The 27,139-nt window shown below is 25.2% G+C and overlaps 1 protein-coding gene across 4 annotated transcripts in view; it reads left to right on the top strand.

Annotated features, from left to right (window-relative positions):
- The first annotated feature begins 427 nt into the window (after positions 1 to 427).
- LOC129612213 (putative uncharacterized protein DDB_G0287265) overlaps positions 428 to 27,139 on the top strand; it is a 180,493-nt gene continuing 153,781 nt past the window's right edge. For 2 of the 4 annotated variants that reach the window (XM_055525737.1, XM_055525734.1), the window contains exon 1: positions 428 to 477. The gene's annotated coding sequence lies outside the window, so the exon portion shown is untranslated. Of the gene's footprint in view, positions 478 to 1,090; positions 1,206 to 27,139 lie in introns of those variants that run through there. The other 2 variants (XM_055525735.1, XM_055525736.1) reach the window with 2 other exon arrangements.

Below are 27,139 nucleotides of genomic sequence, written 5' to 3'. Positions count from 1 at the left end.
TTTCTGTTGATTGTTATGAATTCATAATATTGTTGATTTTTGAAAAAATGTAGCGACGTATAAAATGAGTAAAATATGAAAAATATAAGAAGTGAGTATTTTGGTAATTTTTTTTGTGTTTTTCCTGTTATAATTCATTTATTATTTTGAATTTTTCTTGTATAAAGAGTGCAAATAATGGTAGAAAAGGAAAATAAAGTTTCTGTTATGTGCTTTATTTTTTTTTTTTTGTATTTTATCACTGTTATATTTACTGTTATTGTTGTTGTTTATTATAAAATTCTCTTTCCATTATTCTATTCACTTTTGTTTATTTTTTTAAAGCAAAATAATTAAAAACAAAAGAAAGAAGAAGAAGAAAAAAATTTTTTTTTTTGAAAAAGGGTAGAGTAAAAAACGATAAATGAATTAAAATTCAGTTTTACTCGGAAGCTCTAACGATATGGTCGTTTACAAATAAATATTGTCTGTCAATAGGTGTGTGTCTATATTATAAATAGTCTATAATTATTTGGCGTCTTATTGTCTCCGTATTATTATAAATTTATGTTGAATTTTGTTTTTTTTATTTTTCTTAATAAATTTATAGTGCTTTAATTTTTTTGGTCTCATTGTGAATTTATTTGATTGTGAACGTCTACTAATAATTAATTAAAATGTAATACACAATTTGAAATTAAAATTATCAAAAATTAAATTTTGGATTTTATTTTCATTTTCGTAATTGGTGATTGAAAAAATATTGTGTTTTCCGGTAAAGAATTATGACATAACAATGAGAATATGTCAACGATATACTTAGCATAATATAATAAGTTATTACCGTAATTTAAAAAATAATCGAAAATTATAATAACTTAATAAAGATAAGAATATTATAAAAAGTTTATTAAATAACTAAGATTTTGTATATACCTACTTACAGTATCGAAAAATAAAATCGAATAATAAAGATTCATTTGAATGTTATTAATTATTGTGAATTAATAAATAATTAGGAAAATATTCTACATAATAATTAATTATAATTTTATCATAACATTATTAAATATTAATTGAAAATTATTCAAAACAGATTTTATTATACCTACTTATCAATAATATAACAGTTTCATTATAATTGCATTATTAATCGATTATAAAATCTTAATTTATTGAAAAAGATTAAGGTGTGTTTTAATATTCAAGTAACATATTTTATATTGGTAATAATTAAATATAATAATTTGAAATAAATATAATATTAATTTCGTAATTATTAAATTTAAAAGTGAAAAATATTTTCAAAGAAAATTTTAAAAATATTTAATCGGATTACCAGTGGAATTTTTTTATAAAAATCGATTATGAGTTTTAAAATTACCATTGTATGTATAAGTATATACGAAATTATTTTATTAAAAACAGTTTATTTTATTGTTATATAAAATTATTAATAATTTTCTGAATAAATTTTATGAGAAGAAATATTTTTAATAATTAATATTCAACAATAATATTTTCAGTATTTTCTACCATCACGTTTTACGATATTATACAACTCGTATAGTAATTTAATTCGCTAATAACATAAAAATCAAATTAAATAAATCTTAAGCTTTTGAATTTTAAAGTTATAAAAAAAAATACAAATTAATTTTTTTTTAATAAAAACTTAAAATCGTTTAAATTCGCTTTAAAAAAAAATATTTTTTGCATTAAATTTTAATTAATTATTAATGTAGATTATAATAATATAATCATTATTATTAAGTATAACAGTATAGTAAGTATAGAAGAAACCAGAATTTAAAATTTTGAATTTTAATATGAAAATATACTTGAAATTTTGTATAATAGTTAAATATATATTTAAATACTTGATCTATATTATATATATGTAAGTAGGTAGATTATATTATTTACGTATGTTGTTTACGTTTACATATGTTGACGATATTTATGATTTGAAGGCTTATACTCTATTTAATATTTTTTATTTAAAATTATTTTGAAAAAAGTATAAAATATTAAAATTTTTGGTCTAACACCATTTATACTAAAGATATGTTTAATTTTAAAGGCATAAATATTTATAAGTATTAAAAATATAGGTAAATAATATTAATTATAACTAGAATACTTAGTAGGTGTTTGTTAAATTGAAGCAAGTAATTAAGTAAATACTTTCAATTTCGCTCAAATGCGAGAGCAAAAAATTATTGGTCACTCTTTATAACCATATTGAATAGTATTTTCGGTGTACTAGCACTAGTAATTTTATTAGTAATTTTGTTTACGTTAAAAAAAAAAATGAGACGTAAACAATTTAAATTATAATATAAAAAATATTTCTTTAAATATAAAAATTTAATAATTATTTTCCTCAAATTATCTAGTAAGTATATTTAAATATTTACTTATATAATAAACAAAAATAACATAATGTGACAAAATATCCATGGTATAGGTTATAATCAAGATTTTTTTTTTTAGTTATATTTTTGTTTTTATAAGTAATATGGGTAATCTTGAATAAAATTGAGCTAGGTACTATAAGTAACACAAATCTCGTGTTAATATTTAAAATATTTTATATTTCTAGTACTTAGTAGTAAGCGAATAGATATAGGTGTCTTGTTCTCTAAAAATTGACTATCGTGAATAATATGATTTATTTGCACTCTTTATACAAATTCAAAATGAACTGTGACTATTGGAATACTTAATATGATTTTAATGATTATTAAAAAAAAGAGTTTGAGGATCCCAAATGAATTAAACAGGTCCCTTCCAAAATAAATAATCCAATTTTTTGTTCAATACTTAAATGAATAGAAATTCTGTTAAATTTGAATGCTTGCGTTCGTACAGCTGCGGCTCTCATTATTCAGTATTGTGTTTGCTTGCTATTGAATATCAGTGATGCTTCTTTATTCCGTAATCTCAATGTAAAATCTACAATAATATTCAATTCAATAATTATAAATCTTAAATAGAGAGAGAAAGTCTAAATACATAAGTAACATTTATAAATGAATGTAAGACTCTCATATTAAAATTTATATAACACTTACCACATATTTATTATTATTCTGCGATAAATTGATGATAAATTAAATAATTTTTGTAAATTGAACCCGTGACAATAACATTTTAGATTTAGTGTCTGTCGCTGAATTCATTTGTAATTCAATTCCTAATGCAATAAGGTTGTTTAGTCAGGATTTAGTTCATGATCTAAGGTGCTATGGTTGTAAGAACACTTTCCGCAAACTAATTTTAAAAATTTTATGTACTCTTAAAATTTACGGTATTAATCAAAGTTATCTAATGTTATGAAATTGCCCCCTTTTCTAAATTTTATATTTTTTTAAATAAATTCATGTTTTTTTCTATTTCGCATTACAAAAAAAAAAATGTTTTGTTAAAAAACTCAGTCTATCAAATCAATATTTTATCACATTTATTATTATTTTTCGATTTTATTTCAAAAACGTATTTTAATATTTCGCTCAAGGCAACATTTTCTTTTCACAGAATTTATTGTGTTTCCACTTATATCTGCTTATAAATCTTATTTATAACTTTTTATGTATAAGAATATTAATAGTTACTTTTTGATATTCAATCAACAGCAGAATTATTATTTTACGTTCTTTTTTCCTTTTATTCCAAATATTTTTTACTTATTTTATTCTAAATATTGTTTGCTACCTACATACATCAAAGCTTTTACTAAACAGCTATGGTTGTATATTATATAATAAGGTCTGTGTGTGTATTGTTGTCAAAAAAATATGTAAATATCATGATCATAAATCAATACTTATTTTCAGTGACATTTTATATTTGTCAAGAGACGCAGATGACACTTTAAGATAATCTTTGATTACCTTTGAAGAAAAAAAAAAAAAAAAATTAAAAATATTTATGTGGACGACCTGTATATATGGTATATACCAACAAGGTGTTCTCTATAAAATATATTTAAGAGAATTTCAAAATTTTAATTAGTATAGTAGGCAATACTGTTGGTTTGTCTAAGATATTCGTATAAGTTGGTTTAGTACTTTAATATTTAGGAGAAAATTTATTTTACATTCGAATAAATTGGATCACCAATAGCATTCGGAATAGAAAATTTTCTGCTGTAGGGGATATACATATCTGAATTAGTCACATAAATGTAAGCTCATTTTCTGTTTGAATTTACGAATTCATTGTGTCTTAACTCGAAATTTTAAATAAAAATTGCTTACAGTTTTTGTTGTACAAATTTCAAAGAATTTTTCGAGAAAAATTACCTGGCAAACTTTAGATTAGTCGAAAATTGTAGAAAAGTGTTATATTTGTTTTGAATTTTCGGGAAATGCGCGTTTCGAAAAATTATTTCGGAGAATGTTTTGTTTTTGTTTCAAATAAGAATTTGGCTTAAGTATTTATGTCATATCTTGTCATTTTATATCTGGTCTTAAGGATTGTTGGTAGGAGAAGAGATTCGTAGATAATATATTGAAAGTTAGCAAATACATATATTGGCAATTTGTAAAAGAGAAAACTGATTCAAATTCAAAAAGTATTTTGTATAAGTTAGAAAATGTTTCGCTGGTACACCTTGTGTTTACATTTTGTACTTATATTTATACTTCACTGTGTGAATTCTATTCTGTATACTAATAAACTTAATACAAAAAATATAGATAAGTATACAATTTTGTTTGTGTTTATAATAATTTTCTTTAGAGTACGATTGAATGTCTGTGGCGCCATCCTAACTTTTTTTTTTACTTTTTGCCTTATTTTGTTTAAAACATTTAAAGTTTATTGTTTATTAATAGTTTTATAGTTAACTGATATTTTAGCTTAAATTCGTATCCGAAATATCTTTAAATATGACATTTAATTTTCTTGAAATCTTCTTAACTATGTGTAGAACTTAAGTTATAGTTCCTTTATAATCTTTTAATTTGCTTTCAATGGTTTTGAATGATTTTGCACAAAAAAGCAAATAAGAAAAAAAATATGCTCCTATATTCATTCTTCTATGATAATTTGGCAACGATTCTAAAAATAAAAATCGGAATTAATAGTGGTTATATGGATGTATATTGATAATTTTATTCTTAAGTATATAATTACATAATGGACCCTGAAATTAAATTACTTATATTTTTATTTTCATATAAGATGTACAGTATAGGGTTTGTACAATTAATTTTATAGCTAGTTTAACTAACCCTGTTTATTTGTTAATACACCTTTGTTTACCGATGGTTTTTTTTCTATTAATTCAAGTCATTTTCGGCCTTCCAACTTTACATTTACCTTGCGGATTCCACTCTAATGCTTAACTTGATATTGCATTTTGTAGTCCTCTTAGCGTATGCCCCAATTGTCGCCGTTTACTTCTTATTTGTAGCAAAATGAGCCCTCCAACTGCGAGTCCCCACGCTGAGCATTCGAAATTCTTCTTGCCAAAAAGATTCCGCATATTTTTCTGAGGCACTTACTGATTTATGAATATCGAACACTATAAATGATTACGTGCCATATCTCACTTCTTTATGGAAAGAATTTATGAATTTCTTTTTACATTTGAATATTTCAATTATTAGAGTATCTATATGCAAGTGTAAAACTAAAATTTAGTTGGAATGGCGTTAACGTCACATTAAAATTACAGTTATGTTTCAAAGAACGTATTACTGAATTTTGATAAAAAACTCCAATGAGTATTCTCTTATTAAATATGTTCGCATATCTTGCGGACCACAGCTCCAATCGGTGCTCCCCTTTAATTCAAAAAACGTGCTCCCCGATCTTGTAATAGAAACTAAAAAAAAAACAAAATGTATTCATGAATACCACAAAGTAACTGGACTCCACATCCCTACCGAACACTCTGTTTTTTTTTTTTTATTTTATGTATAATACACTCTAAGTATAAGGATTTTAATTAAATTGCTAAAAGTTTTATATGTATACGAAGTGAAAAATAAGTGAAGAAAAACAAAAAGGATATTTTTGTGAATTGGAGCATGATGGCATCTAAAAGTCGGTAAAGTTTTTCATTGTCAGTAGAGCTTATGTAAAAATAAAAGTAATTAAGAAAAGTTTTTTATTTCTGTTTTTGTTATTGCACACTTCCTTATAAAATTTCTTAAAATTTAGATTTAAAGTTTGGTTTTGTTGAATAATGAACAAAAAAAAAAAATTCTAATAGTTATGCAATTCATTACAAAAAAAAAAACACCAAATTAAATTGGAGGAGGGAAAAAAGTTGTTTTTTTGTTTTCGAAATTATGCTGAGTTGGGTATAAGTTTAGTTTAAACTTTATAAAATTATTAGATTTTAATTAGGTTCTAAAAAACAAACCTAATCTATTAGAACGAATTAATTATATTTGTGTCAAGTAAGATAAATTGAAAGGGAATTCAAGTTGCAATAGCTAATTAAGATTAATTAGGCAGAGTCATCGAATAATCGAAGTTTATGGTACTGATACGTACTGTTATATACGTCCGACGTTAATGATAATTTTTCGAATCTATAGTCTAATGTGAGATAATTTTACTCTTTCAAGTTCAGAAATTGCTCACTTGCTGGGCAGTTGTAATGTGTAACTTTCATTTACAACAATATAAGTAGTACATTAAAGAATTTGATAAATGCAGCTGTGATCCGAAGTCCGGCAATCCGTAAGACTTCCGAAGCCTTCACAAAACCTCTTTCGGTGGATACACAAAGTAGATGTCGCCTCTCATTCGAATGAAGAGTGCTGTACTGAACTCAAACAAAGTATTTTTTATTTCAAAATGGGCATATCTCACTCTCCAAGAACTAAAAATTCAACCGAGTGTTGGTTTTTACTGTTGAGAGCAAAAGATTGTCTGTAGAAGAAACTTTTGTTCCATATATGCTATCTATTTTCCCCTTTCAGATTAAATTTCTTGTTTTACTCTCAATGTTATTTTTTACATTACTCCTTCTCTCTTGCAACATTGCAGGTGATCGTATTTCTAAATAATTTGTTAAATAACTGAGTAAACTTTTTAGTTAACCGATAAGTGTATACAGTTATATACTTCCAAATTGATTGTATAACAATTGATTAAAAGCAATTTTTTCTACAATATTTTTCATAAAGCTTCAATTTCAAGAACACATTCTAACAATTATTTTTTAATTAATGAGCATAATTTAAAAGTAATCAAAATCGTTTTAATTTTCTTTATTTTTAAGCAACAAAATCACTTTGAAATCTTCAAATTTCATTGTCATATTTTTTTCATTAACGAAATTTTCTTTAGAAAATCATCGAATTTCTGAAAATACGAGTATCATAAAATATCAAATTTAGAAAAAACCGAAAAAAAATCAATTCCTTAGTAAGTAAAAGGGGTAGAATTTTTTCTCTCTCTTGCTTTTTTTTTGTTTTAGTAAAGTCATGAAATGTCAAACGATACTCACTTTCTTTCTTAGAATTTCAAAATTGTTAAATGTAAGAAAAAAAAATTTTTTTTTTGTTTCGGTTCGTTTTACATTTTTGGGGTTCGTTAACCGCACATTTTTAACCGATGCATTAAAAATTATTGGTGCAGACTATGGTCAGTCAGTCAGTCATTTCATACTTAATTTCCATTTAATTTCCTTGGTAAAATTTATTTCCTTTCTTGTACTCGTATATGTATAAGTAATATGGTTTACAAATTCTTGAAAAAAAAAAAAATTGACAACTTAATTGAGCGTTTAAAGTGATATTTTAATGGAATAATTGTAATAAAGAAATTTGAGTGATCTTGAACGAATATTTTTGGTTGATTTTCAATATTAATAGGGTTATCATTTTTTTTTTTAATTAGAATAAGAACAATTTTAAAATTTTCGAAGTTAATGAAATAAAACAATAAGTAGTTTTTGTTATTATTCTTCGATATTTTTAGAATTTAGGTTTTTAAAAAAAGGTTAACTAAGTAGAGGCAATAATTCAAAAATTAAGTAGATAAGGTTTTTTTCTTATTCTACTTTTTCTTCTTTTAATATACTTAGCAGAAAATTAATGGATTTTCGTGAAATTATAGGGAACAATACAGATAACATTTAAGTAATAAATAAATGTAGGTTTTCTGTTATGATTAAATTGAGTTTTAAATTACTTAATCTTGCGTTATTTTCAAGCTATAGCTTATCTTTATAATGAAATTTCTAAAGCGAATCAATTTCAATTTAGATATAATTTTAAAATTATACCCGCTTAATCAATTTATATTGTACTCGTATATAATTATATCGTACTTTTATATACAAATTTTATTTAAAAATACTTTCGTGTCAATGAGAAATTTGCCGTCTGAGACGTTATTTAGAATGCAATCCTTTACTATTTATGGTACAATTTGGTATTTATGGTGCAATATAGTATTTAAAAAAAAAACTATTAACTCTGCATTCAAGATTCAACAGACTACTTTCGGATTAAAATTAAGAACTACCACGAGTCTAAGAATTTTGAGAAGAAATTCCTAAACAAATTTTAAGAGTTAATAATATTTAGTGAAATTTGTATTGAGAGAGTTGATAATTCTATATAATGATGACTAAATATAAGTAAATAAATTAATTTTATAATTTTCCACGAGGTAATGTATGTATGTATCTTAGTACATAGTATGAATTTGTATTGATAATTAATATTTATACAAATGTATTTATGTAAATATTTCTGAATTATCATAATTGAGTTGCGGCTTTTTATAAGTAATAATTTGAAACAACTGTATTAATAGATAAATATTCGTAAGCAAACACATTTTCCAACTGAAATTAGAAAGTATGATGAAAGTGTTTAGAAAAAGTATGGAGCAACCTTTAACAGGCTGGGGGCCCGAATTCAAAAATAATTAAATATCGCACGGTACTTTATTTTTAGCTAGGTGGCTTAAATATTTTTTCAACTTAAAAATAAAATTAAAATTTTGAGTTACTTAATTTAAAATTCCGAAAGATGTCTCTATATTCATTTAATAATGCCGAACAGACAAAAGTATAGAAGGTTCTAAATTTGTTATTTCGTGAATATTTAATTGTTTTCAAAGAAAATTTTACATTTTAATCCCTATAAGTAAGGAATACAATATTTATTCGAAAATCTTCTTAGGCAGCCAAATACCCTCCTGATGAAACGCTAATTATCGGTTTCGATTCCAGCGAAGAATCTTAGGTTGCTCATGTCTGATTTTCAAAATTGTGATTATCATAATTGTGAAGTATTTAGGAAGATATTACATTTATTTGTATGGCATTAAACAAACTTTATGTATTTAGAGACACACACGCGTAATAATATCATATACTAATGTAAAAAGCAGCTTGTACGGGGAAGCACATTAAATTTTAGATAAAACAATATGCGATAGTTAATATTTATAATAAAATTTTAAAAAAATGAGTAATGATTACATTAATATTCATGAAATTACGAAAATAATTTCGTGTATAAAGCGAATTTAAACTGGAAATAGAACGGGGAATTCACTAATGATTTTAAGATTTGCTTATCATTATGCTTATAATTTATTATTATTCTCTTAAGATATTTTTAAAAAATTGCTATTCCAATTGATTTCTTCATTATAATTTAATTTTGAATTGGAGTAATCGTATATAGCGTGTCTAGAAATAAATAAATAATTTTTCATTCAAAATCTTCTTTTTTCCCTAAAATGAAAAATATTAGGCACGAGAAATGGGTAAAATAAAATTGTCATAATCCAAGTGAATTCTCAATAAACTTGCATTCGTTCATATTATGAGCTACAGATGGAATCTTTACTTTGTAACTAGGCACTTCCCACTGAATTCGTTGAATATCTTTGTGATTATTTATTTGGCTACGTCCAATATTCATCAATGAATTATTTCAAGTCAAATTTATTAACTTCAAATATTCATTGCGAATGCAGCATAACTCAACCGCCTTTTAAGTTCAGATTTCATTATTTTCATATCAACAACACATAGCTATGTTATATTCAGTATGATTTTTTCTAAGTCCCAACGTTTCATACGTTCATTATTATTGCATAAATACTCCATTGATTTCAAAAATATGTGGTAGTCTACTTTTTATAATCTCTTAAATTTTCTAGTGTTGAAAATCAAATTAATAAAATTTACAATAAGTTTGAATAAAATTTATTAATTCATTACCCAATGTTATGCTCATATTACGAAATCTCGGTATTAATCAGAAAATACTATAAAAACCAAAATTCTTAAAAAAAACTTGACAATATTTAAGTAAATTAATCTACAAAATTTATTAATATAGTGTGTATTTATGTGCTTATTTACATATGCAAAATTAAATTAATTTTAAATTTTATAAAATTTTCAGATTTCGTGGTTTTTTTTTTACATTCATACAAGTACATACAAGTACGTTACGTATGTATGTATTGAAAATTATTAAAACATTTTGCAAATTAATAAAAACTTCTTATATACTTACACACATTTCGAATGGAAAAGTTTCATTTTAATTTTATTGTAAGTATACAAAATAGAAGGGTAGAAAATAAGTAGAAACTTTTTATTTTTAATATTGGTAATATTATGCAAATTATACGTAACTTACGTATTCATATATGTATACTTACATTTTTATATGAAAACCACAGCTGTCGAATAAAATTACGTCTATGGTTATAATATTAAACAAAAAAGTTATATAAAATGAACGTATATATATATATACACTTATGCGGAATAACAGAGAAACCACAATTTATTATAAAAGGTAAAATAAGTAGATTTTTAACTAAACTGTTACGTAGAGACAACGTTCGAATACGAGTATGTTTTATAACATACTGTATAGATTATAACCATGTTAAGAGAAATATACAAATACTGAGTTATAAGATAAATTTTTATGATAGAATTTTTTTTTTGTGGAAAACATAATTTTCATAAAATATTTTTTAAATACCAATATTTTATTGTGGAATAGCTCTTAAATTCTTAAAATTATTGGCAGAAATATTTTGACTAATATAGATTTTTGATAGTTACTTATGTATTACAAATTTAAGTAGAATATATGCGTGCTTTATATAAAAATGTTAAAAATTTAATACTTAATAGCTTATTGTTGGAAGTCTACGATTAACTTAAGAAATTATTGTTGGAAGTCTAGCTGGGAACAAGAGACTTGTTAAATTAATTTGGACTGTTAGACGGCGCAGGGAATAAGAGACTTGTTATTTAATTTGAACTGATGGACGGCGCAGTCAAACGAACAAGTCCAAGGAAAACAATTATTCTCCTTCAACTGGACTCGAATTTGTGACCTACCGTTTTCTAAACGGATACTTTACCAACTGAGCTACAGAGGTATGAAGAAATTGTAGGCAAATATTGTTCTCTTAATTTTTTTTCTGCAGTAATCTTCATCACAATTGCCATTGTAAGTTTTTTTTTTTGATTTCCAAATTTCGTTTATCCAAAATTAACATTCTATTAGGCAACTACATTATGATATCCAAGTTCTGCAAGAATGATGCTCTTTCAGTAATTCTTAAAATGTTTTACAATTGTTTTATTGAATCCTCTTGCTGTAATTTCAATTTAAATTAAAAATATTTTTTATAAAAGTTTCGAAATTTCTTAAATCAAGTTCAAATTTGCACCGTCCTATAATTACAATTAAAAATTCTAACATAAATTTCTGTTAAATATTAATTTTCCGCCCTTAAGAACTGTAATTTTAAATGAAAAACTGTAAATTTTCTTATAAACTGTTAAAGTTTTTAAATTTTTAATTAATTTTGTTTTTTTATTTATATTTTTCACGAAAGTGTCTAATTTGCCCATTATTTATTTTAAATTTTCAAATGATGTGTTAAAGCTTTAACTATAAATTATTTTGTAACAAGAATGTCAAGTTTGTACTAAACAATAAAAATGTTAATTTTAAAAAACAATATAAAAATAAAAAAATTGTTAAATTAATAACCCTTGATAGTTCATTGAATATTTTTTTTTTTATAAAAAAAAAAGTTTGTTTTATACAAAAATTTATTTACCTTTTAATTACCTTGTATTTTTTTTCTTTTATTATGAATGCAATAAAATGGCACTCTCGGGAAGCTTTACATATGAGTACATCGTTAGGGTATTAGGTAATTTTTTTATATTGCAAAGTGTATTATAAATTTGTTTTCTAAATGTCCGTCCGTATTATAGGCTCTGATATAAGGGAAATTATCAAATGTTTTGCTTGTAAATTCAAAATGTACCAATTAATTTTCCTTTAAAAATACCAAGCCATGGTGTATTAAGAAATTTTTTCGGCGGACTTCTTTTTGTTGACTTCTTAGAAAATGTAACCAAAAGTACTCGTTTAAAAAATTTCAATTTTCAATTATTTTTTAAAATTTAATATTCAATTAAAAAAATCCAAAATGGTCTCAAATGTACCGTGGTTTATCGCAAATTTTCATAAAAACTAAATATTCCTGCAATTCTTTCAAAAAAATTTGCTGACAAACACAACGCAAACCGTACAACTGAATACCTCATCAAATTTTTGATAATTTTAACTGATATACTTAATTCTTGAACCTTACAATGGCTATTTTTAAAAAATGTCATTATGATGATCATATGATTTCTGCAAATGACCATCATCTGGAAACTCTAATCATTTGACTTTTAAAATTAATCACACTATTGTCAAAAAAATCATTTAATATTTGTAAATTCAAATGTAATTCACGTTGTGCAGTCTAAAAAAACTATTCTACAAAAATCACGTTAATTAATATTTTTATATATCTATAAAGAAAGAATCAACACTTACAATCTGCAAGTTCCATCTGCATCAGATTCGCTAATTTTTCATTTAAATTTCGATTCTTTTCCACTTCGCTAATTTTCACAATTACATTTTTAAAGATGCATAAATGACACAATTAAAACTGCAATTTTGACATATTTGACATTTTCGAAAGAGCTACCAATATCAATTGCAAAATTAAAATTATGTCATTTGTCTAAGTCGCAGGGTAGAGTTTTTAAAATGATGACAGTTATCCAATAAAAAGGGCCAATGGTTGCAATATTTAACACATTCTCATTGAGTAACTTATGATTTTATGGAATTGAATTATTTTTAATCAATGGCATAGAGTTGACGCTCAATTTCAATATAGGAATTATATAATCTTCCTCATTTAATTTATTAATTACAATACATTTCATTGGGAAAACAAATAGTTAGTTGTATACATTGAAAATATTGGCTCTAAAAATGTGTAACAGAATTAAAATTAGAAAGAAAAAAATTAAAACCAAATTGAATAATTTTTTGTAGCCTCACCTATATAAAAAAAAATTTTAAATAAATGGGGTCTAATTTAAAATTTATTATTCTCAACTCGAATGCTTGTTTTTGTTTTTTTTTTCAGTTTTATTAAAATTTCATTATATAACTTCCTCTTATAGCTAGCCTTTAACGTACCATAATACTAAACAATAAAAAATAAGCAAAAAAAAATTATTTATAGAAAAACTTACAAATGTATAACATTATGATGCACACATGTAGATATGGCACACAAGGTACATTTATTTTGCTTTTGGTATACATAGAACGAAGTAACATGAAAACTGGTATAAAACATGCGATTTTAGGCTCGTTATTATTATGATGAGTTTTTAGCTGCTGCTTGGATTCATAAATTAAGATTTATTTATTGTTTTCCACAGGTAAATTTCTCATAAAACATAATATACTCGTACATATGTATATATAAGTATATACGAGTAATATAACTTTTTGTAACTCACCTATATGAATGTGTATATTGTTTATGGGTTGATGTGTTTATGCTGTTTTAAAGCCTTATTATTCATAATAAATTTTATTGATATATTGATTTTCCGATTGTTTAATATGCCCTCTCTTCCTCCTCTTTGTATACATATGTACAGAAAATGACCTTTGTAGTTAAAAAATTCATATTAATAATAATAAGAAACAAGAAAAATAAAGGCAAATATATAGGTACACATACATGAAATTTTCTTTGTTGTCTACTAAATAGGTTTACAACAAGCTTTTGTTTAAAAATCAAATAAGAGTTTTTCATTTTCGGAAATGAATTTGAATTACAATACGCGCGGTGATATACAATAAATGTTTTTGTAACCTAAAAACCTAATATTTTGTAATGTGTTTTTTGTTGTTGGAGTGTTTCTGGAAAAGCTTGTCTCTTTTTATGTTACTTGCAGTAATAAAGGGATTTAATATCCAATTTTTTTTTTTTTTATGAAAATATTGAATGAATTTTGTTATTTTTTTTTTATTATGCATTATTAAAATTCAAGTCTTTTTAAACTATTGTTTACGAAATTCTAAAAGTGAGCAATGGAAGTACCTTTAGACCAGTGCTTTAAAACAAATTCAAGATCAATTTTACTTCTGAGTTAAGTACTATACTTGAGTTTTTATTTCAATTTCAATCATATTAAAAGCATTTATAGTTGTCAAATAAATGTCATAACAATAATGACTAATAAACGTCATATAAATGTCATAAAATTTAATAATTTTTGAGAAGTAGAAGTAATGGTTATATAAATTAAGTATCAGAAATGTTCTTAGCGCTGTGGATAACCCCTTTATGCAGTGGTTTTGTTGATTTATTTTGTTTTCATAATTAGCAGGCTGTGAAACCGATTCACTTCATAACGGCAGGCCGCTGCCTTGCTGCACTTATGGAATTGGCATCGGAGAACAGAGTGATGCTCATTTGGGTGCCGGACCATAGTGGTCATGCGGGCAACGAAGTTGCCGATGAGTTGGCGCGGAGGGGATCTGGGGCTGCCTTTGTGCAGCCGCTGCCTTTCTGCGGTCTGCCTTCTTCCGCCGTAGGGGCCAGGCTTGCCTGCCTACTCGCGGCGGAATGCGGCCGTCACTGGCGGGACACGAAGGGGTGCCGTCATGCGAAGGTGTTTCTTCCGGCGTGCTCCGGCGGATTCGCCACGGAGTTGCTGGGGATGAGCAGGAGCCGGGTTCGCACTATTGCGAATTTCTTCACGGGGCACTGCCCGGTGAAGTACCACCTGCATAGGCTGGGGAAGTCGGGCTACCCCCTGTGCAGATTTTGTGGGGGTGGCGGTGAGACCGCCGTGCACATTCTCTGCGACTGTCCGGCACTGGCTGTTCGGCGCCTCAATTGTCTTGGACATGGGTCCCTAAGTGTTCGGGAACTGTTGTCCAACTCCCTTAAGGATATCTCCGGCTTTGTGATTGGGACGGGGATATTATAGACGGGAGAGTGGGGTGACTACAATAAGTCAAAAATGGCTGCGGTGGCTTGGGGGATGCTCCTGTCCCACTCGGTTCCCTTAGAATCTACAATCTACCCCTTTATGCAAAATGCTTCAAATCTGAAAAAATTGGTTTTAAAAGTGTTATACAAATCGGATTTAAAGACTGATTTGTGGATTTTAAGAGGAGGCAAGTTTGCCAAACAACACTTAACTTACTTGTAACAAGTGTACTTAACATGCCAAACAGCGCTTGTTACAATACGAAAATGAAGAAAGTATAGTAACTCCGATAGGTGCATACATGAGTGTTCCTTAATTTCTGCAATGTTTCTATGCCTAGTAAAACTATGAATGATTGTCTAAGTAAATTGTCTTTGTGAAATTTAAGTACCGTTTCTACTAAGATTTCCGTTTAATTTCCGGGAAGTGAGGAAACAATTCGAAAAATTTAAATTTCAACTATAAAACCGCTGTCCAATTTTCAAAATCCACTTGTGCCTCAATTGAATTCCGGAGTGTTTCTAGAAAATATTCTTGAAAAAAATTATGATTTTTATGCACTTATTTCAAATTATGGAAAATGGAAAATGTTTCCATATTCAAACTTGAATTTCGAATAGTCAAAAAAACTTTTGCTTCTTTTTTGAACTTTCACGCTCTTCCGTTTCATTTTTATGACATTTTAACAATAAAATTTTTTTAATAGTTTTTTAATTTTATATTTTGTTTCTTTTCAAAAATTAATTTTTAAACAATTTATAGAGTCATTTTTATTACAGAAATGTCAAATGGCACAGTGTGAGAAATGTGCCACTAAATTTTTATTATATACATTTATAGTGTTGAGTTGTTGCGTCCATATTCATAAGTTAATGCCTATTTACTTATATGTAAATTTTTATATACTTATTCGGAAAAGGGTCAGACTATTAAATGAAAAAAAAAAATATATTCTTCAATCAATTCTTAACAACTCAATATTTTTTTTATAGGCAAAATTTTTTTTTTCTTCGATTTTATTTTTACATATTTAAATATTAATAAATTATATAGAGATTAAATTTTTGTGTACAGGGAAGCGTATGTATTAACCACATGGGAGCTACCGTTTTAATTAAAATGAGAAGGAAAAGGTTTTTTGGGTAAAAATATGAAGAAAAAAAATGAGTGATTTTTTTTTTTTAATATGAGATTATTTGCAATTAAAATTTTCTTGAAAAGGTAGCAGCAGCTCTCACTCTAATTAATGAGAAATAATCTTAAAAGTAGAAAAATAACTTGAAATAGCTCTTGATTTCTTATACTCTAAACAACTTTCATTAAATAAATAATCATCTTATATAGGATTAGTTTGATATTTTATTTTTATTATTTTAACAAATTACCATCTTATCATTTTATACTCAAATTTTGTACTTCATTAATTTTAAAAATCTAGTTTTAAAATGAGGCTTTCGTGAAATAAAATTAACTCTTATAAATACTATAAAAAGCAATGTTTTGTGGCAATCTTAATAATACAGTTGACCGAATATTAAAATGTAGATTTTGTTCAAATGATCAAGATTATTAAAAATGAATATTGAAAATTTTCTTGTTTAAAGAATTTGAGGCAACTCTGTGATAAAAATGTTTAACTAAAAAAATGTTATTTGTAAGGTATCGCGAAATATTTGGAAAATCTATTGAAAAACTTTAGACGCATTTTCTATGGCTAAACTAGAAGAGATAGAGCGATTCTAAGTGTTTTTTGTGATCAATAGGAATCTACAGATTCTGGCAATATATGATAATAGGCTGTGGCAAAAATATTTTTGGAGATATTTAAAAAAATACTTTTAAAAACTTTAAACGCGTTTTCTGACTAAACTAGAAGAGATAGAACGATTCTAAGTGTTTTTTGTGATCACTGGGAATCCACAGATTCTGCCAATATATGATAATAGGCTGTGGTAAAAATATTTTTGGAGATATTTAAAAAAATACTTTGAAAAACTTTAAACGCGTTTTCTGACTAAACTAGAAGAGATAGAACGATTCTAAGTGTTTTTTGTGATCACTGGGAATCCACAGATTCTGTCAATATATGATAATAGGCTGTGGCAAAAATATTTTTGGAGATATTTAAAAAAATCTTCTGCCAATATATGATTCTGCCAATATATGATAATAGGCTGTGGCAAAAATATTTTTGGTGATATTTAAAAAAATCTTTTGAAAAACTTTAAATGCATTTTCTGGCTAAACTAGAAGAGATAGAACGATTCTAAGTGTTTTTTGTGATCACTGGGAATCCACAGATTCTGCCAATATATGATAATAGGCTGTGGCAAAAATATTTTTGGAGATATTTAAAAAAATACTTTTAAAAACTTTAAACGCGTTTTCTGACTAAACTAGAAGAGGTAGAGCGATTCTAAGTGTTTTTTGTGATCACTGGGAATCCACAGATTCTGCCAATATATGATAATAGGCTGTGGTAAAAATATTTTTGGAGTTATTTGAAAAAATCACTTGCAAAACTTTAAACGCGTTTTCTGGCTAAACTAGAAGAGATAGAGCGATTCTAAGTGTTTTTTGTGATCACTGGGAATCCACAGATTCTGTCAATATATGATAATAGGCTGTGTCAAAAATATTTTTGGAGATATTTAAAAAAATATTTTGAAAAACTTTAAACTCGTTTTCTGGCTAAACTAAAAGAGATTCTAAGTGTTTTGGTTATCGCTAGGAACTCAGAGATTTCGCCAATATTTGATATTAAGATAAAATAAGCTAAGGATTTGTGCTCGGTTTTAGACGACATTGCGCTGTTAAGTTTAAAAACTTTGTGCTTTTACTCTTATCTCTTTTAAAACCAATCACTTTTTTTTATTCTCCTTCTCATCCACTTTAATATTTTCTCTCATTTAAATGCATACACAAGAGTTTTACTTTTCTCACAATGGATGGCGTGGTAGGTTTATCATTTAGTTTTTCAAATCAAAATCAATGATAACATTCAGAAGCAGTTTTTTTTTCGCTTCGATCTTTTTTTTATCTTTTTCACAAGTTGTCTCTTCTTTTACAGTCGCTTTGAACACATTTTTGAAATTTGGTTTCAGTTGCGATTTGTTATTGCAATTGGAAATATTCATTTATCTACAGGTTGTAAATTAAGTCTAAAATAAATGCATTGATTAACTCATGGATCCATTGATCCTTTATGAACCCTGATTCAACTCTGATTTGTATCATAAATTTCTTTAATAATTTTGTTGAAAACAGTTTTTCTCAGTTTCTTCGAAAACAAATATTTTTGACTTAGAACATTTTTTCTCGAAGAGATGCAATTAAATAATTTTAACTAGTTACTTAAGTCATTTTTTCAAAAAAAATATTTTGTGGTTAATATGTGACCTTTAATGCATTATTTTGTATTAGTAGAGCATCTTTATTAAATTTCATATATGTAAGTATAACTGAAGCCATTTTTTGAAGCCATTTTGTTATTTAGTGCATGTTCTGTTCTAATATGTAAGTGATGTTTTATTACACTTCTATTTAGTTATGCCCCAATTTCATTTCATTCTATATAACAAAATTGTTATATTGTTATTACAGTTATCTTTTTACAATATTTACAAATGTCATTTTGTATTTTGTAAATATATAAATGTGATGCATAAGTATGTGTGTGTAATGAAGCCATTTAATATGTCAATTATTTATTTTAATATTTTGTTATTTTTTATCAATGAATGCGCTGATGTGTAATGATAATTTTCTCCATTTCTATGATTTTTTTTCCATGGAGGTAATTGGATAACATTTCCTGGTTTAAAAGATCTTCATAAATTTTTTTTTTCTTGTGTTACAATTTTGCTCTCTTTATTTTCTATGTTGTTTTTATTATTAAGTATTTAGAGTTTAGATTTTCTTTTATAAATTAATTTCTATTATTATCGGTCTATTTATTGAATCGTACTTAAGTATTTTATTTCAGGTTTGTTAATAAATTTTGTATTCATTTGTAATGTTGAAAAAAAGTAGAACAATGTAAATGCAACACACATACTTAATATAGCGATTTATAAAATATTGCCGGCATCGAATTCCTGTATGTGGTGAATAAGATCATGATGCCTTATTTCCATGCTAAAATGTGGCCCCACCAAAATGCAAAACTAAAGTTATTCAGGCTCCTTTGGTAACATTATTTTGATTAATTTAGAAGTAAAATTAATATTTAACTTGTATTTCGGAAAGAAATTTGTTGTTAGTAAAACATTTACCTAAAATAGGGTCAATGATTTCGTGATTATTTGGCTGGAGTATTGAAATTTAAATTCTGTCAATTTTAGTTCCCAAAATTTCCATAGCTATGATTTCCTATTTGCAGTAATAATTTTATTCAACTGTACGATTCAGTTTTCCAATTGTAAATGTATAACTCAGGGTATGGTCGTATTTCACGATTTCTTATACAAAAATTAAGCACACAAACAAATCTTTTCGGCCTTTTTTTTTCCTCAAACTCGAAAATCATAATTTTTTTTTATTACATGAGTACATACTTACTTAAACGTATTTATAAAATCATTTCTTTTTCTACTAAAAATTTATGTATATTTTTTTGGATTCTCAACTTTTGATTATTATCATAAAACTTAAAAATTGTATACTTAAGTATTTTAAGTATTGCGGTTCAAAACAAGTTCTCATAAAGAAGAATCATAATATTATTTATGTATATTAGGTAGACCTTAGTCGTACTATATGAATTTTTAAAAAAAACATACTGCGCGCAAAGTTCAGAAGAACATAATTGGCGTCTCTTTTGATATATTACGAGTATAGTGGCGTTTCTTATTTAAAGAATTCATAGTATAATTAAATAAGAAAAAGAAATATGAATCAGAATTGCTGTATAATCAGAAATTTAAAATGGTTGATTAGAATTTATAATATGAATATGAAAAATTAGCTTAATTAAAGATACTTAAATAAAATGATAAATAAGGTATACGTAGTTGGAAGAATTTTTGATGAATTTATATCTTGATTTGAAAATTTCTATATTCCGTTGATATTGCTATAATTTATAACAGTATTATTCAGAAGCTTTCCAAAATAATCGTTTAACGCCATACATAATAACTGGTAACATATGCTAAGTAATTACTGACACAAAGCAACAGCAAAATTTTGTACTGCAGCAATATTAAATTGTAAAAATTTTATGCAATACTCAATTACTTTCAATATTTATTTGTATTTATAATACTTTAAATTTAATTAATTATTATTTATATACTTAGTCCACTTATTAAATAATAAATTATGCAATAATTGAATGCAATCTTTGACTTAAAATTGTAAATATTTGTATGATTGTGTATGACATACGTATACATTTTATATGCGGTTTTAATCTTGTAAAATTTAAAATTCCAATTAAGAGGGCACAATGCTTAAGTATGTATGCATAATTCAAAGTTCGTGCATAATTTATATTAATGGTTGATCGAAAAAATTACTCAAAATTATGAAAAATTCGTGATTACTGATTAAAATATCCCTGAAAATTTAAATACAATTTAAATATTAGTGACAGAAATGGTCAGTCTATAAAATTCAACCTATTTTGCGTCAGTCCATTAGCAACAACATGTACAATGTATTATTCAAATGATTGTCACTCCTGTTCGTTGTGATATTGTAATTTTTATCTTCCGTTTTAAAATTTTCTTTTAGGCAGATTTCTATTACATATACTCGTATCTCGATTTGGAATATTTTAAACGAATGTCCGTATATACTCTTATGTGCCCTAGTACCAGTTCGTCCTACATTATCGCTGCATTACATATTCTCCCTCTCTAGATACGCATAAATTGAAATGTGCTAAAAGTACGTGCATACTTACATATTAACTCGAATATTCTCAAGAAATATTCAATGACATTTTAATTTTGAAAACAAAGTAAGTGTATAAAATTAATTTTCAATTAATTAACTTGATTAACAAGTAATTAATTATTAAAATTAAAATTGTAAAATTTATTTTTTTTTAATATTATTTTCATTACTGTCATACTTACATTTTTACTTTCAATTTTCATAAATTTTTTAATTATGTAAAATTTTCGATAAAATTAAATTGAAATGAGCTTCATTGAAGACGAAATAAGTAAAGAGAAAAGAAATATAATCGGAAAACGTAAAAATAAATTGAGAAAAATACAAGGTGGTTCAGTAAAACTTTCAATAAAATTTTGATTACAAAATACTTCCACTCTTATATAGAAGTTAATTTTCGACCACAAAGGTAATATCGAATCGGATAGTAAGACCAATTGAGCACTGCATTCAATTTAATTCCCTGTTCTCTTACTTCTAAAGCAAAAATTCAATTTCAAACTGTTGCACTATAATTTTTTATTTGTCTTTAATTCACGATTTTGCAAGTACAAGAATTGCAAGAATTTATTGCAAGTACATGAATTAGTTAAACCTTTTTGATCTCTAGCACACCCTATAAATATGCGAACACAATACACTCCAAAAAAAATTATTTATGGTACTCAATAAAAGAATCAAATCGAAATAATGTGAACGTATACGCAATTTCCTGTAACTGATATGAAAAAATAAAAAAAAAATTAAAAAAGAATTAAGTATAAAAATTACTTGAAGGCATTTTAAAAATAGCCACCAACTAAAAGCAAAAAAAAAAAACTACATTTGTTCACCTACCATGTGGTTGTTATCAAAAAGTTCGCCTCGCATTTTTTTCCATTTTTTTTTTACTAGGTCGCGTAAAAATTTTTTTTGAAATGATTTTTTTTTCCAACTCTTTATTTAGTGTATTTTAAGTACTTACTTATTATAAAAAATATTTTCCCAACAAAATTGAAAAATTAGTCACACTTGATAGAGTAAGCGGCCATTCGCATTCAACATTAATTGCTTATACACTTGATTGTGCATTTCGATTTTAAATAAAGAAAAAAAAGGCAAAAGAAAAAAGCATTTTTAACGCTTTTATGACTCACTTTATCGTAGCTTCACCTTTTTAAATTACCAGAAAAAAAATGGAAAAGGTGAATTTTTTTTTTTTGTTTTTTACCTTTAAAGTGTATTTGATAACGTAAATGGAAATGCGAAAGAAAGAAAGGGTTTAGAAAATTTATTAAACAATTAATTTTTTTTTTTTGCTTTTTGTTTTTCTTTTCTAAATACATCAAATACAATACGGAGTTCAAATTGCAATTCTGTTTTAGAAACTTTAAAAAGTAGTTACGTTTCAATTATACGAGAATTGACCAAAGAATTAAAATAAAAATCACCATATTAATTGACAGTATAGTTGACATCAAGTTACCGAATGTCAATCTGAAAAATCGACGAATTTTTTTGATGAAAATTCGACGAAATAAATTATGATCGAATTTCGAACTCCTTGACATTTTATTTATTCATAAATATTTCACAGCATTAATCCAAGTATTTTTCAGCTTATTGCTTTGCTTTATAATGACCGCATTTACAATTTTGAGTTCGACGGTTTGGAAAATTGACAAAACTGCATGCTACAGCCACAAGAGGGCTTTATTTTACTGTAATTAATAATATTGTTTGTCAAAATAACAAATAGTCAAGTGTGTGTTTAAGTAGTTCATTATTCAATCAATAGTTTGTCACTACTATCACTTAGACTGTCATTTAGGAAATTCATTCTTGCGAGCTTTCTGGATTTATACATATAGAACGTGTTGTTTCCCTTTCAAATTCTTTAAAAATTTTTAATACGCAAACGCAAATCAAACATGATCGAAAAGGCTTTTTGACAATTTTGTCAATACTTAATATCCAAATGTTTAGAAAATCTTAAATTATTGAGCTTCTCCACGTGATTAAAGTGAAAAAATTTTTACCAAATCAAACTTGTACTTGTAATTAAAATCTAATTTGTTATTCTTCCAATAATAATTTCTAATTATTTTGTATTTATAAATTTCTCTCCCCTACTATGATAGCTAATGAAAATTGCAAATTAATTGAATTTAATCATTTCAAACCCATCATCGTTTTCAAATCAAACTTATTTTCTTTTATTGTTCGAAATTTTCAATTGTTCAACAAAATTGGGTTTCAAATCTGTTAAGAGAAAGAAAAAAAAATAGAACGAAAAAAGTTTATTTTTAAAATTTGAATTTTTTTTTTTGTTTTGTTTGAAAATAAATGAAATTTTTCATTAATAATGATGAAAAGATGGAAAAGAAAAAAAAAATAATAATTGAAAATTAATGAAAAATTGAATTCCGCTTTAGTATTTTCTATTGAATTGAATTTTATAAAGTTGATCTGAGCTACCCAAATGCTGTTTGTTGTTATTTTATTTAGAATATTTTGTGTTTTATTAACCGCTGACCATTGAACTTTACTTATTGTAGGAAAAAAATTTTCATTGATTTTGTATGCGTTCATACATGTTCTTGTGTGCGTTCATCATACATGTTTTTGTGTGCGTGTATCTGCATTTAATTTGATCTATAATGGAATTTTAATTTAAAATGAAATTAAAGGTAGATTTGTTTACAAATCAAAAAGAATGATTTTTTCTTTATTCATTCAGTTTTATACGCACGTACTTAGTACGTAATTCATACAATGTGTGTATGTTGATGCACTTGCTTTAATACAATATGTATGAGTATGTATGTGATGATAATTATTATGTCATTAAATAAAATTTTTTTCTCATTTAATTATTATCGTAATTATTTTCGCATCTTTTAAAGGTTTATGTTAAACAATTTAATTGAAATTGAAATAGAAGAAAGAGGAATGAGGAAAAAAATGATTTTACTTATATTTTTTTATTTTGAATTTGTTTGTTAATAATAATGAATTAATAACAGTAAGTTAATTATGTCTATTATACGTAATGATTTTAAGATCAAATCAATAGAGAAAAAAACTTAGAATAATAATGATTTTTTAAATTTTAAAGTATTTTTTTTTCAAAACTGTTTTTGTAATTAACATGATTTGTGTTTTTTGATTAAGGCATTTATATATAAAAATAATTTATAACAATTTTATATACAATATTAAGCTCTTAATTAGATTTCAATTTGAAAATTTGAAAATTGGCATAGGGTTAAAGAATAATTCTGGCCTCCTTATTGAGTTTTATTTAAATTTAGTTCCAATTGATCTAAAAATTTGAAACAGTAAATACACAATGCAATTTTATGCTTAATCAAATGATTAATGAGGTAGTCGAATACTTGTCGGTATTATTTGGCTGCTGTCTATAATTGGGAGTCATCCCCTATATTCCGAACATTAAATATTGGCATACATGTAGTTTTATTTACGTAAGTAATAACTTCGAGTACTTACATATTATTTTGCAAAATAAAATTAAAATGAAGGTTTGGTTCAAAACCAGAACAATCCAAAGCCAAACAAGTATTAGAATAGAATTCCCAAGATAGACGCAATACATTTCGGAGAGTAACAGAAAAAGAAATGGCAGTCGTCGTCATACCTTCAGCATAAATAAAACTGATTTCTCAAAATAGAGAAAGATGGAGAGATTTAATCAAAGCCCTATACGCTCCTCATTGTAGTTTGAAAGGAAAAATGTACATAAACTTGTGTTTGTTCATTGACTCTTGAGTAATCCCCATTGATACAAAATGTCACAATCAATTCCGATTTAAGGTCAACTTGCCTTATTTTCAATATATGTATTTGAAATTGTGTTATTCAATAAGTCAAGTTCAAAATATCGAAAATTTTGAATAAAATCTGAAAATAATAGAAAATTTTATGAAATTCTTTAAAAATTTTCTTACATAAATTTTAACCAATGAAAAAAGGAAACTGTTCAGATTCAAATAGAAAATTAATTCTCTAATTTTAGTAATTAATTAAACAAATAAGACAATTTTTAATGAAAAGAACTTGTTAATTAATTCCTGTTTTAATATTTTAACAAATTTCTCTATTACAAAAGTATCCAACTTCTTTTATAATTAAAACCTTATGTAATTTACAATTAATTAAGTAATTTTTATAATTTAATTTTACAATAGAAGATGATATTGAAAATATTGAAAATTTTATTTACTTATTATAAAAAATTTTTCTATAAAATTTTCGTTTCTAAGTATATTTTTAAGATTACATCATGTATCTGTGATGGGATCATCAATTTAAATTTTTTTCAATTTAAAATCTTTTTACATATTATTATTCTTTACAATCATACACAATATACACATACATAGTAGTTATATTATACAAAATTTAAATATAAAAGTAACTGGTTTTATATTTCAATAGAAAATTTTAAATTAATATTTTTACATATTTAAAATTCTCAAATGACAAAACATATACTTATATACATACATGTTTCATACTAGTATATTTTGTATATATGTATATTGTTTGAATAATGATCTAACTAATTTGTAATTTCAATCATACAATCTATATACAACTTTATTTACTTATGCTTTCGTTGTATTTTATTGATTGAATATTTTTTCAAATGCAAATTTTTATTTTTTGTAATTTATTGTTACTTATTGTAATTTGATGAAAACAAAGTTCTAAAAATAAAATTTTTATTACTATAAATACCGATAGATCTTAATACAAAATTAATAATAATTTTATACAAAATTTTGGTTATTATCTAAGCGTATAACAAAAAATACGCAATTTATTTTAGCATTTGGCACTTAAAAATAAGGTTGATTTTAACCAGTTACATATTTCTTTGACTATCATACAAGTATTTCAAACTATTAGTTGATCAAACTTTAGGGACTACGTTGTAGAATACATGTTTGATTACTTTCATCCTGGAAAAAGTAGCTTTATTGATGCTATTTGAATTATGCAATTAGTAACATTTTCACTTTTTACTCATATTTCCCGGAATACCCTTACAGGTGATTTGCATGAATAATTTAATAAAAGAATGTTTTGGAAGGCAATTTCGATATTGTGTTTGATGACATAGGTCAGCTATACAATTGAATTATAAATTGTGTTAAATTTAAAAATTTAAAAGATTTTTGCAATAGTTTGTGCTTTATATTAATTTTTTAACCCAATTGTACTCAAGATTCTGCAAATTTAAAATAAAACTATTTACGAACAATTTAAAGTAGTTCTGCAAGTCATATTGCAAAAAATTGTTTTTAAGTGCTCTGTCATCACAACAACATTTCCTTTAAATCATTAAATTTTAATATTATATCAAATTTATTAATCACTTATAAAAAAATTTCTTTAAAAGGCATTTTTAATTTCATTACAGAAAAGTGTTGAAATTATTGGCCATTTTTCGATCTTAAACTCTCACTTTTTTTCTTCTGCATGTACACCATTCTTCTGCAAATACAATGTAGTTTAAATAGTGTTGGTTAAAAATAACTAGCTATAGGTGCAAATAAAAATTTTAATTAAAAATTATGATTTCAGTTTCCATAAATGTATGCACGTTTTTGTATCTACATACGTATGTGTATATCGTAAACTAAATAAAGATTATTGACGATTTATTGATAGCAATATCAATTTGAAATTTGTTTTTTATTATTGTTTTTTTTTCATAGTAATAATTTTTTGTAACGTTTATGGAGTAATTAAAAATATTTAATAGGATTTTTTTTTTTAACAGATGAAAAGGAACAAAATAGTAGAAAAATTAAAATTGTTCAAGTTTTTATAATATTGTATAGCAGTAAAGTGTAAAATATTATATTAAATGTATTTTTAAAGGAAATAAAGATACTCAGGTATTGA

This window comes from Condylostylus longicornis, unplaced genomic scaffold, assembly GCF_029603195.1.
Source record: "Condylostylus longicornis isolate FDR11 unplaced genomic scaffold, ASM2960319v2 ptg000064l, whole genome shotgun sequence".
NCBI lineage: Eukaryota > Metazoa > Arthropoda > Insecta > Diptera > Dolichopodidae > Condylostylus > Condylostylus longicornis.
The sequence above is the reverse complement of the archived record's forward strand: the minus strand, read 5'-3'. Positions and strand labels throughout refer to the sequence as shown.